Below are 12122 nucleotides of genomic sequence, written 5' to 3'. Positions count from 1 at the left end.
GTGGCTTGAGGTAAGGAGGGAAATTCATTTTTGTTGAAAAGACTGTTTACATCTCATTGGATTATCTCATCACTTTTGTTGAAAATAAATTGACCAAGTAACCTGCGGGCAACCTCTCTCTGGATTCTTTTCTGCTAAATTGATCAGCTTTTCTATTGCTCCCTCACCACACCATCTTCATTACTGTTCCTTTATGATAAGTCTTCAAATCCACCTTTGATCTTCTTTTTAAAAATGTTTTGGCTGGTGCTCGCTTCAGCGGCATGTATACTAAAATTGGAACGATACAGAGAAGATTAGCATGGCCCCTGCACAAGGATGACACGCAAATTAGTGAAGCATTCCATATTTAAAAAAAAAAAATGTTTTGGCTGTTCTGGGTCCACTAAACTTCCATATAATTTTATAATCAGTGTCAACTTCTACAAAAATGCCTGCCAGGATTTTAATTGGGATGACGTTGAATTCAGACACCAATTTTCAGAGAATTGAAGAGCACTGAGTCTTTCTTTCAGCCTGTTACATGGGTATATCTCTTCATTTACTTAGGTCTTCTATAATTTCTCTGCTTAGTGTACAGGCCTGGGGCACACATTTTCTTAAACGTTATCCATAGGATTTTAGGTTTATTGTGATTCTTAGAGGTATTGCACTGTACATTTCATTTTTAATTGTTTATTGCTGTATAAAAATACAGTGAGTTTCTGTTTGCTGGCCTTGCTATTTGCTGTGCAAATTTAAATAGCTTGTTTGTAGATGCATTAAAGCTTTCTGCACACAGAACTACAAGTGCTTCTTCTCTTCCTTCTGCTTTTGCACACTACACACCGTGTATTTCTTCTGCGTGTCAATGGAACTTGCCAGAATGTCCAGCCTGACCCTCCTAAGAGTGACAGCAGAAGATGCCCTTCCTTTCTTACGGTCTCAGAGGGAAGGCTGTCAGTCTTTCACCTGAGTTACGATTTTAGTGGGAGGTTTTATTGGTATCTTTTGTCAAGTTAAAGAAATTCCTTCTCTTCCAGATTTTCTTGGAGGTTTTATAATGAATTGGTGTTGAGTTTTGTGAAATGCTTTTGTTTCATCTATTGAGATGATCATACTGTTTTCTCTCTTTTATTTTGTTAACATGGTAAATTGCATCTTTTGACCTTGAAATGTTAAAATTATTTCCTAAGATAAACTCCACTTGCTGATGATATAAGTCTTCATACATTGCTCCTAAATTCAAATAGCTAATATTTTGTTGAAGTATTCATGTCACTTTTCTTTTATTGAAGTATCTTTGTCTGGTGTTGGTATCATGGTAACGCTGTCCTCATAAAATAAGTTAGAAACAATTGATTTGTTCCTATTAACTTTGTGAAAGAATATACTGTTATTTTTCTAAATTGTTAAGATGTTAGATTAACTTCATCAATCATGTTCAAGTCTTCTTACAATGTAGTGAATTTTTTCTTTGTATTCAAAAAGATACATTAAAATCTTCTAAAATGATTTGAGGATTTCTCTATTTCTACAGCTGGCTTTGCCTCCTGAGGCTTTGCATATTGTGAAACTGTATTATTACTGCATTAAAACTGCAAAATTACAGTTATTGTAACTCCCCCAAACTGATATTTCTACCACTACTAAATGTTTTATGTGTGTGCAAAAGTCCACACATTCCACTACTAATACAGATGCACATGCTTTTTTAAATGAATGTCATGGTACATTATTTGCTATGACTTGACTTCCAACTTTCTATATCTTTATGTTTCAAATATGTTTCTTGAAAATTGAATCATGTTGATTTTTAGGATTTCTTAAAGTCTAGTGTGATGATCTTTTAAGTACAGCTATTAGTCCTTTATTACCTAACCAGTGATATGATTGGATTTAAATCTACCAACTTACTGTCAAATTCTTTTTTCAATTTTTTTTTAGTTTAATACCAGGGTACAGATGACTAGGTTACATTGTTTGTTTTTATTAGGGAGAGCCCAAGTTGTAGCTGGGCCCCTCGCCCAGGAGGTGCTGGGCTTACATCATGCCTGTTAGGTGGGAGCACTCCAAGACCCCCCCACCTTCCCCCATTTGAGTTTAGTTGTGTTTTTCTCTCATATGGGTGAATATTTGTTCATCTTCTGGTTTCATATAGTATTGAGTACATTGGACACTTGGTTCTCTATTCTTGTGATACTTTGCTAAGGATAATATTCTTCAACTCCATCCAGGAAAATGCAAAAGATGTAAAGTCTCCATTTTTTAATATGGCTGAATAATATCCCATGTATTACAGTTTATTAAGCTGTTCATGTATAAATGGCACTTGGGTTGATTCCACATCCTGGATATTAAATTGAACTGCAGTAAACATTGTAATGCAGATGTCTTATGGTAAAAGGATTTTTGTTTTTCTGGGTAGATGCCTAGTAATAGGATTGTAGGATCAAATGGAAGGTTGACTTTCAGTTCTTTGAGAATTCTCATACTTCTTTCTAAACAGGTGGTATTGGTTTGTAGTCCCACCAGCAGTGTAGAAGTGTTCCTGTCTCTCCACACTCACACCAGCATCTGCATTTTGGGACTTTGTGATGTGGGCTATTCCAGTGGGGTTAGGCGATATCTCAGGGTGGTTTTGATTTGCATTTCTCTGATGATTAGGAATGATAAGCATTCTTTTCATGTGTTTGCTGACCATTCATCTGTCTTCTTAGAAGGTTTTGTACATGTCTCTTGACCAGTGACAGATAAGCTTGTTTGCTCCTTTTATGTTGATTAATAGGAGTTCTCTGTAGATTCTCGTAATGAACTATTTGTCAGACTCATAACATGCAAATATCTTTCCCTATTCTAAAGGTTGTCTGCTTTAATTGCTGTGTCCTTAGCTGTGCAGACACTTTTTACCTTCAAAAGTACCATTTATTTATTTTTGTTGTTGTTGTGATTGCCAATGGTGTCTTCTTCATAAAGTCTTTCCACAGGCCCATATCGTCAAGAGTTTTTCCCACACTTTGTTCCACAGAAGAAGTTTTGCGTCATAAATTTAAATCTTTTATCCATCTTCAGTCAATTTTTGTAAGTGGTGAGAGGTGCAGGTCCAGTTTCAGTAGTTTTACGTGTAGTTATCCAGTTCTTCCAGCACCATTTGTTGAATAGGGATTCATTCCCCTAGTGTATGCTTTTGTTTGGTTTATCAAAGGTCGGATGTGGATAGGAGGCTGGCTTTGTTGTACCCACTACCAGTGGAATTACAGAGAAATGCCAGCACACTGAGTCCGGATGAAGCAAGGGTCCTTTACTGGGCCGGCCAGTTAAGAGCCAGGTCTCTTGACCCCCTTGAGCAAAGGGAGTCAAAGGGAGGGGTGCAAAGGTTTTATATGACACTTCAAGCAGGGGGTGGGAAGCCCCAGCATCAGCAGACATTTACAGAAGCTAATATCTGCAAGGTTATAGCTATAGGGAGGGTCTAGGGTCTTACAGGGAGCCTAAAAACTGCTCACAGATAGACCAGACAGACTCGTGACAGGGTTGTGGTTTCCACAAGATTCTTTTCAGTTGTCACAGGATTCTGCATCCCTCAGCTAAATTTCCCTCCTGTTCTTACAGGGTTGCTGCTCAATCAATGGGCTGTTTTGATTACAAAAGGGGGTTTGGCAAGCTTTTAACAAAATGGAGTAAGTCTGGTTCACTTGCTCAAATGGATGGAGTTAGGGCATCACAGTTTCATCTCTCCGTTTTCTATTCTGTTCCATAGATCTATGTCTCCATTTTTGTGCCAGTACCATGCTGTTTTGATCACTGTGGACTTGTAATATAACCAGAAGTCTGGTAGAGTGCCGCCTCCGGCTTTGTTTTTATTATTAAGAATTTCCTTGGCTATACTGTGTTTTTTCTCATTCCACACAAAACAAAGAACTATTTTTTCCAGTTCTTAAAAGTATGCTGTTGGTATTTTAATGGGGATTGCGTTGAATCTGTAGATTGCCGTGGGTGGTAGAGACATTTTAACAACATTGATTCTTCCCAGCAAGACCATGGTATGTTCTTCCCTTTGTTAATGTCCTTTCCTATTTCTTTTCTCAGGGTTTTATGGTTTTCTCTGTAGAGATCCTTTTTAATTAGCGCACCTTGGCTTTCTTGCCCCCCTGTATTCTCTTCTTATTTTCATTTGATTGTATCTCATCAATCCACTTTCTCCTATTGTGTTGGTAGTTACACAGTGTCTTATTACTTTAGAAGTTATCTCATGAATTATTACAGACTTCACTGGCTTAACAAGAATGAATGATACTGGGTATGCTTTAATTATTTCCAGATTATACAATGACCTTAGAAGACTTTAGCCTCATTTGCTCTTCTTCACTTTATATGGTATCATAGTCATGTATTTTATATACTTACGATATACACTTAAATCCATTAGCACATTACTGTCTGTTTATATGGTTGGTATTAATTATGTGTCTACATATATTTACCCTTCTGCTTGATCTTCATTCTTTACTACTACATTTCACTCCACAATAATTTCTTTCTGCCAAACCAGAACTATTTTGGTTCAGGTATCCAGTTGACAAATTTTCTTGGTTGTTATTTTTCTTAAAATACCTTTACTGCAGTTATGTAGAATATTTGGCTTGGCATAAAATTCTAGGTTTGCAGGTACAATGATCTCTTGGATCTCCAAGACCCCCAACAAATACCAAAATCTATGCATGCTCAAGTCTTTTATATAAAATGGCAGAGTATTTATATATAACCCACACACATCCTCCTGTTTAAGTCATCTTCAGTTTACTTGTGATACTTAATACAATGTTAGTGCTATATAAAGGCTATGGTATAGGGTCATGTTTTTATCTGTATTATTTTTATTGTTGTATTGTTGTTTTTATTATTGTTTTCATTTGAATATTTGCAGATGTGGAAGGCTGGCTATACTTCCTTTCTTCACTTTTAAGATTTTAGGCAATGTATAATGACATTCATTTTCTGTTAAGGAGTCAGCTATTGGGTACAATACTAGTCAGCTACTGGGTACAGTACTATTCTGGTGACAGGCACACCAAGAACCCCCAGCTTAAGCATTATACCAGGTATCCATTTGAACCCCTTGAATATTTTAAAATAAAAATAAGACTCATAAATTAAAAAAAGAAAAGCTTTAAATCAATAATCTGAGTATTCACCTCAATATTTGAAGAAGGGTAGAAAATAAAATCCAAAAAGTAGAAGAAAAGGATAAAAGCAGGTTTTAATAAAACAAAAGAAACATACAATGAAGAAAAACACTAATGCAAAAGTTTGTTTTTCGAAAAGACAAGTAAAATGATAATCCCATAAAAAAAGAAATCGTCTACCATTTTGCCTGCTTTATAATATTTTCTGTTTGTCTTTTACTTTCGGGGGGACTTTATGATCTATCTATATGCAGCTTTTATGTTTATGTATCAATTTTATTTGTATCTAAAGTGGCTTTTTTAATCAATGGATTTGTATCTTCGTTTTAGAAAATCCTTAGCCACAAGTATTTCAAATATTAATTCTCCCCCACACCTAGCTGACGCTTCTGCCTCCTGGACTCTGGGTACCCTTGTGTTGGACTTTCCCCACTGAGCCCTCCCTGCCTTTATTAGTTCTGTCTCCTTTTGGTTCCAGCAATTAATTCTAGGACTCATTTCTAAGCTACTAGTTCAATGTTACTTTATTCACCTGTGTCCCATCTGTGTCAAATTCATTTGCAGAGTTCTTAATTTTGCTATTTTTTGAATTCTAGGAATTTTGTAAATGATTTACAATTCCTTACCAAAATTATTCATCTTAATCCTCTGTCTCCCTTAATATGTTAAAGATAAATATTGAAGCCCGAGCGCTGGCTCGTTTAGGTCCCCAGCGATCTCTTTCTATTGGCTGCTGTATATTTTGGTATCAGTAATGTTGCCCCCCTCCATGCTTATCTGGTCATATCTTTTTATCCAACAGCTTTATGGAGGTATAATTCACAGACCATGTGATTCACCCATGTAAGGTGAGCGACCCAGCAGTGGTTTAGCACATTCACAGAGCTGTGCAATGATACTGTCAATTCTGGGAAAATTTCATCATTCCACCAAAAACCCAGCCTTTAGTAGTTACTCCCCATCCACTCCAGCTCCCCATCCCCAGACAAGCATTAATCTCCTTCAGTGCTTGTGTGTTTTCTTTGGAGAAGTGTCTACTCAAATTCTACTATGAATTTTCCTATTACTGGCATGTGCATAAATTAAATGATACAATCTTTAGTGACTGATTTCTTTCACTTAGTGTATTTTCAAGATTCATTCATTTTGTATTATTTATTGAGTGTACGTCCCATTTCACTGTGAAATAACATTCCCTTGTTTACATACGCACCACGCCTCACTTTGTCCTTTTATCCGTCTCTGTGCATTTCCTAAGCCAGCCTTTATGCTACATAAATGACACTGTTGTGAGGTTTCATCCTCAAGGTTCCATGTAGACATACGTTCTATGTCCTCTCAGCTGGAAATGAAATTGCAGGGTCATATAGGATCTTTGTCTAACCTGGAGGAACTGACAAGGTATTTTCTGAAGTAGCTGTACTATTTTACATACCCACCTGCAATTTCTCCATGTCTTCATCAGCACTTTTCATCTTCTGTTTTTTTATTATAGTCGCCCTGGGTACGAAGCAGCATCACTTTGTGGTTCTTCTCAATTCCCTGTGTCACCATTGAGGTTGAGAATCCTTCAACCCTTGTGTTTTCTTTGGAGAATTATCTACTCAAATCTGTTGTCCATTTGTAAAATTTTTTTTGTCTTTTATTATTGAGTTGTAGTATTTTAAAATATGTCCTATATATAAGTCCCTCATCAAAATATGTGATTTGCAAACATTGGCACACCACTCTCTGCATCATCTTTTTACTTTCTCTTTCTTTTCTTTTATTTATTTTTTTTTTTCCTTTTTTTGTTAAAGACCAGGATCTAGCTTTGTCACCCAGGATGGAGTGTAGTACTGGGCAACATCATAGCTCACAGCACCCTTAAACTCCTGGGCTCAAGCAATCCTCCTGCCTCGGCCTCCCAAGTAACTGGGACTTCAGTGCTTGCTACCAGGCCCAGCTAATTTTTCTATTTTTTTTTTTCTTGTAGAGATGAGGTCTCACTGTCGTGCCAAAGCTAGTCCCAAACTCCTGGCCTCAAGCAGTCCTCCCACCTTGGCCTCCCAAAGTGCTAGGATTACAGGCGTCAGCCCCTGCACCCGGCCACAACTTCTTTTCTATTTCCTTTTCATTAATGTTTGCCCCGACCTCAAATTTCCTTCCTTCTGCCACATGTGGTTGTATTTGCTCTTCCTTTCCCAGTGTCTTCAGATGAACTGTAAGATCATTACTCATTTTATATTACTACTTCTTGGACACCGTACATATTTGCGACACTTTGTTTCCCTCTGAGCCTGCTTTGGGTGCATAGGTTTTGTTATTATTTCTTATTCTTCATTCATGTCTGAATCAGTTCTACTGTGATATAGAAATGTGACTTCCCTTTTCTTCTGTTTCCTGTTCTTCCTTCATGTGCAGTTACTACTACACATAATTTCGGATGTTTTTGATTAAGTTTTGATTAACATTGTATATAAAAACAGATTGAAATAATGTTGGCCCACAGACATTGCTCATCCTTGGGAGTCACAATTGCCTCTGCCAGGTGTTTTGGGGTATTGAAATTATTTGCAGATGGTCTCCAGTGCCTACAAGGGCTTCCTTCCGGCTTTAGGCTACACTTACTCCTTCAGGACTTAATCCGTGGAATTTGCCCAGCACCTGATGCTGCCTCTGTCTCCGACCTAATCCCTATTTTCTGTCCCCTGCTGGTTTTCCTTCAGAGTACCTTCCCCTCGATGGCTCTTATGCTTGTGTGTTGTGTGCTCTCATACTTGTCTTTCCCCGTGGAATCTTCAGGGTCCTGATCCTTTACTTCAGAAAGAAAGCTTTGTTTTTCTTTTTTGTTTAGTTTTTCTGGGATCTACTAGGCTTTCAGCATCATCAGAAAAGAAGGAAGTCTCCTTCTTCTAGGAAGAGACTGTGCTAGGTCTTCTTGCTGCCGTATAATAAATCATCACACACTTAGTGACGCACAGCAGCATCTGCTCAGTACCATACAGGGCTGCAGGTCACACGTCTGGTGCGGGGTAGTTGAAGCATCTGCTCAGCCTAAAACCAAGAGGTCAGCCAACTGCCTTCTCACTCAGTGCTTGAGGTTCCCGTCCAGCCTAATTCTGGTTCGGGGCAGAATTCAGCTCCCTGCAGTCATGAGCGTGAAGTTGCATTTTCTCATGGTTGTTAGGGAGGCAAGCGTCTAGGCTTATGGAGGATGATCCACCCACCCAATCAGCCAACAAGAGAGAAGCTCCTCATGTCAAATCCTGCTCACACTTCAAATGCCTCCGACATCCCAGTCAGTCGTGTGTCAGAGAAACCTCCGTTTTGAAAGGACTCCGTTCAGCCACCCTTACCCTAATATCTACCCATCCAAAGCCAGCTGCTGAGTGGTGTGAGTCAAGCTGCACCATCCCTTGCCCACTTCTCTTAACGGCATTATGAGAATAATGCTGGGGTAGGAGGTCGTGGGGCCCGTCTTAGAATCCTAGGGTACTGCTCTCATGAAACATCTTTAAAATCACATCAATGCTAAAAGTAGAGGAATCAACTCATCTCATCCCACACGATGCCACGTCTCTGTGCCTTTAATGGAGCTCTGATGGAGGACCACTGATGGCCTTGAGTTCAGAAGGCCTTCTGTCCCTAGGAGGCCGTCCTAGGAGGGCTGCACTCCCCCATCCAGAGATCACCCAGAACCCCCAGTCGTCACTTTAGAGGGGCCATTAGGAGGGGATTCTAAAGGCGGTAACAGGGCGGGATTCCAACCAAGGGAACTAACTCCTAAAGAAGGCATAATAGTCTCAAGGTCACCGAAGATATGGTTGTTTATTTATTTATTACCTCCACAACTAACGGGGTATGTTTCCAAGCTTTCTCACCCACTTCAAGGCCCCAAAGGCGTTTTCCTATGGTCTGGATTCTAGCCTGCTCATTTCATCTCGGCATTCTCCCCCCAGTGATGAGGCCTTGTCTGCACTGTGCTGGCCGTGTAGTAACCGCCAGGTGAGAGGGCCTGGTGGATCTGGTGGGCCCCCGCTAGCCATGCCTTGCCGTGCCCTTGGTGGTTCCAGGGTTCAGACTGGATGCCTCGGGCACTCCCCTCTTCTCCAGACTACACAGACACAAGGAGAGGGCTACAGGGGGGCCTGCCATACCCCGTGTGCGGCTCAGCTTTCCTGCCTCTCACCCTGTGAGGAGGAAGCCCATTCAACCAGGAGACTCGGCCACCCAACAGGTGGTCATGGGCGTGGGGTCCCCACAGATGGACGACATGGATGCCAGAGGACAGGGCTGGGCAGCAGTCTGGCCTCCGCCACACCCCACCAGGCAGGCCTTATGGCTGATTCAGCTTGCTGTCCTCGGAATCCCGGGAAGAAAACTAAAGCATCCAGAGTGATAAGAGGCCTGGGGAGCTGGTGGATTGTTTGTGCCAGGAACAACCTACTGACCAAATGGAAAGGCTCCAGTTGTTTGACTAGAAGCTGGGGTGGCTGTGCTAGAACGCCTCCCGGGAAATCAGCCTGGGAAGCGGCGAAGGGGGCGGTGGGGCGGACCTGTGCGCCCAGATGTTTGCTGACTCCTGCCTGCTGTGTCTGCTTCTCTCCTCACCCTCTTTTGACCTCCTTCCCTGGATGGACATCTCTTTCTTTGTTCCATCTTTAAGCACGCTGTTTTCCAGCATAATTACATTTCCCTGTAGTAAGCCCTTAAAGGATACTCATTGGCACTCAGCTGCGCGCTCTTTAGAGGAATATACAAGGGGCACTTGGAAGGGGCATTGCTCTTGCAGAGTCTGTAGAGCTCGGGAAACACCAGGCTCGGGAGTCTGGAGGTGCAAAAGGGAGTATCAGCCTCCTTCATAATGTCAAGTGTCACAGAAGACACCGAGCGTCACTAAAGCAACATGCTGTCACATCTGGTGCCACTTACCACAGGTGCCCTGCCGCCTACAGGGATGCGAGACTCTCACACCAGGTGTCCCTGGACCTAACGCCTGTGCTCTGACCCTCTTCACTCTTCCTGGGTCGATTTTATTAGTGACAAAGCGAAGAGCTCAGCGTCCTTTGAATTTTCCTCTTGCCAAGTCGTTGGCCGCCTGGACTAAAAAGGCATGGTGTGCGCATGTGAAGGTGGGGACCTGGCGTCCTGTGTGGGACACAGGTGCGCACCACGAGGACGGTTCCTCACAGGCAACTTGACCTTCAGAGACCTGTGCCGTCCTGAGCCTTTCAGGGGGGAATGTGGGGCAGCTGAAAAACTGAACCCACAAAGTCAGACTGCAACCCTGGTCTGGACTCGCCCCTGTTTTCATTGCCTCTTTTTCTGACTATTCATGGTGATGGTTTGGGGTTTTTTTGTTGGTTTGTTTTGATTTTTGAGACAGAGTTTCACTTTGTCACCCTCGGTAGAGTACAGTGGCATCACAATTCACAGCAACCTCAGACTCTTGGACTCAAGTGATTCTCTTGCCTCAGCCTCCTAAGTAGCTAGGATTAGAGGCACCCATCACAACACCTGGCGATTTTTTCTATTTTTAGTAGAGATGGCATCTCACTCTTGCTCAGACTGGTCTAGAACTCCTGAGCTCAGACAATCCACCACCTCGGCCTCCCAGAGTGCTGGGGTGACAGGTGTGAGCCACTGCACCTGGCTATGCTGATGGGTTTTAAACTTTACGCAGAAGATGTGAATCTTTGGATGTATGTGTGTGTGTGTGTGTGTGTGTGTGTCTTATTCCACTGAAGGTGGCTTTGCTATAAGCACAGCAGCAGGCAGTGACATATGTTCGTCTGTATGTAAAATTCCGGGTTCTTATTTTTCCGTTGGTATAGCTGACACATGGCTCAAGTCTTACCTGCAGGATAAAGAGTAGAACAGAGGTTTCCAGAGGTTGGGACGAGTAGTGCAGAGTGGGGAACACAAGGACATGGTGGATGGGTACAAAAATACAGTTAGAAGGAATACGATTATTATGTATCCACAATTTAAAGTTTTAAAAACCCTATTCCACGTGAGGTCACTTTCTCAGCTAGGACTTAGGACTTCCACATACAGCATTTTGGAGGAAACAGTTCAGCCTATAACACACCTAATATCTGTAGCTTCCTCATAGAACAAATACTTCATAATGTTTCTCTTACCTTCCTGAGTAAAGGCTATAAAGAACATAACCTAGTTATACACAACATTTTTTAAAAATGAACAACAACAACAAAAAAACATAATGCTCTGTTATATCAAGTAAAAAGAAAAGGAAAGTAATTTAAAATAAAATAATACTTTGCTGAGAAGAATATGTTCCAGCCCCATCCATGTAAACATGAAAGAGGTAAAGTCTCCATCTTTCTTTAAGGCTGCATAATATTCCATGGTGTACATATACCACACTTTATTAATTCATGGATTGCTGGGCACTTGGGGTTCTTCCATGACCTAGCAATTATGAATTGGGCTGCAGTAAACATTCTGGTACATATATCTTTGTTATAATGTGATTTTCTTGTCTTCTGGATATACACCTAGTAGAGGAACTGTAGGATCGAATGGCAGATCTATTTTTAGATCCCTAAGTGTTCTCCAAACATCTTTCCAAAAGGAACGTACTAGTTTGCATTCCCACCAGCAATATAGAAGTGTTCCCTTTTCTCCACATCTACGCCACCAACGTCTCTGGTTTTGGGATTTTGTAATGTGGGCTAATCTTACTGGAGTTAGATGCTATCTCAACGTTGTTTTGATTTGCATTTTCTGATGATTAAGGATGATGAGCATTTTTTCATATATCTGTAGGCCATGTGCCTGTCTTCTTCAGAGAAGTTTCTCTTCAAGTCCTTCGCCGGCCCTGAGATAGGATCACTTGTTCTTTTCTTGGTAATACGTTTGAGTTCTCTGTGGGTTCTGGTTATTAAACCTTTGTCAGAGACATAAACTGCAAATATCTTCTCCCATTCTGAGGGCTGTCTGCTTGCTTTA

At 41.0% G+C, this 12122-nt stretch overlaps 1 protein-coding gene and 1 non-coding gene across 2 annotated transcripts in view; both read left to right on the top strand.

The window, feature by feature from the left end:
* GABRG3 (gamma-aminobutyric acid type A receptor gamma3 subunit) overlaps positions 1-12122 on the top strand; it is a 585376-nt gene that overhangs the window by 461338 nt on the left and 111916 nt on the right. The window lies entirely within an intron of this gene.
* LOC111728573 lies at positions 247-353 on the top strand. The gene has a single exon (XR_002775826.1). It is a non-coding gene; the product is annotated as a U6 spliceosomal RNA (small nuclear RNA).

This window comes from Otolemur garnettii, unplaced genomic scaffold (assembly GCF_000181295.1).
Source record: "Otolemur garnettii isolate 467f Iridium unplaced genomic scaffold, OtoGar3 scaffold00170, whole genome shotgun sequence".
In the NCBI taxonomy this organism is placed as follows: domain Eukaryota; kingdom Metazoa; phylum Chordata; class Mammalia; order Primates; family Galagidae; genus Otolemur; species Otolemur garnettii.
This window is presented reverse-complemented; position numbering and strand designations above follow the sequence as displayed.